Genomic DNA, 1,679 nt, shown 5'->3' with positions numbered 1-1,679 from the left:
AGGAGCATAAGGAGCAATAGGAGCATAAGGAGCAATATAGGAGCATTAGGAGCATAAAAGGAGCAATATAGGAGCATAAGGAGCATAAGGATCAATATAGGAGCATAAGGATCAATAGAGGAGCAATAGGAGCATAAGGAGCAATATAGGAGCATAAGGAGCAATAGGAGCATAGGAGCATAAGGAGCAATAGGAGCATAAGGAGCATAAGGATCAATATAGGAGCATAAGGATCAATATAAGACATAAGACAATAGGAGCAATATAGAGCAATATAGGACATATGATAATAGACATTAGGAGCATATGATAAATATAGGAGCATTAGGAGCATAAGGAGCATAGGAGCAATAGAGCATAAGGAGCAATAGGAGCATAAGGAGCAATATAGGAGCATAAGGAGCATAAGGAGCAATAGGAGCATTAGGAGCATAAGGAGCATAAGGAGCAATAGGAGCATAAGGAGCAATATAGGAGCATAAGGAGCATATGACAATAGGAGCATAAGGATCAATATAGGAGCATAAGGAGCATAAGGATCAATATAGGAGCATAAGGATCAATATAGGAGCAATATAGGAGCAATATAGGAGCATAAGGAGCAATAGGAGCAATAGGAGCAATAAGGAGCAATAGGAGCATAAGGAGCAATATAGGAGCATAAGGAGCAATAGGAGCATAAGGAGCAATATAGGAGCAATAGGAGCATAAGGAGCAATATAGGAGCATTAGGAGCATAAGGAGCAATAGGAGCATAAGGAGCAATATAGAGCAATATAGGAGCAATATAGGATATTAAGGAGCAATAGGAGCATATGATAAATATAGAGCATAAGGAGCATATGAGCATAAGGATCAATATAGGAACAATATAGGAGCAATATAGAGCATATGAGCAATAGGAGCAATATAGGAGCAATAGGAGCATAAGGAGCAATATAGGAGCATAAGGAGCAATAGGAGCATATGAGCAATATAGACATAAGGAGCAATAGAGCATATGAGCAACAGGAGCAATAGGAGCAATAGAGACATAAGGAGCAATAGAGACATAAGGGCAATATAGAACATAAGGAGCATAAGGACTAGGAGCATTAGGAGCATAAGGAGCAATATAGGCATAAGGAGCAATATAGGAGCATAAGGGCATAAGGATCAATATAGGAGCATAAGGAGCATAAGGATCAATATAGGAGCAATATAGGAGCATAAGGAGCAATAGGAGCAATAGGAGCAATATAGGAGCATTAGGAGCATAGGGCATAGGATCAATATAGAGACATAAGGATCAATGCCAGGAGCATAAGAACATAGGATCAATATAGGAGACAATATAGACATAGGAGCAATAGAGACAATATAGGACATAAGGAGCAATAGAGACAATAGGAGCAATATAGGAGCAATAGGAGCATAAGGAACAATATAGGAGCATAAGGAACAATAGAGACATAAGAAGGGCAATATAGAACAATAGAGACAATATAGAGACATAAGGGCATAAGGAGCAATGGAGCATGAGGAGCAATATAGGAGCAATGGGAGCATAACGAGGAGCAATAAGGAGCAGCCGGGCATAGGAGCAAATATAGGACATAAGAGCAATAGGACATAAGGGCAATATAAGACATTAGAAGGGCATAAAAGAGGACCCAATAAGACATAAGGGGCATAAGGAG

Source organism: Alosa alosa, chromosome 9 (assembly GCF_017589495.1).
Source record: "Alosa alosa isolate M-15738 ecotype Scorff River chromosome 9, AALO_Geno_1.1, whole genome shotgun sequence".
NCBI lineage: Eukaryota > Metazoa > Chordata > Actinopteri > Clupeiformes > Clupeidae > Alosa > Alosa alosa.
The sequence above is the reverse complement of the archived record's forward strand: the minus strand, read 5'-3'. Positions refer to the sequence as shown.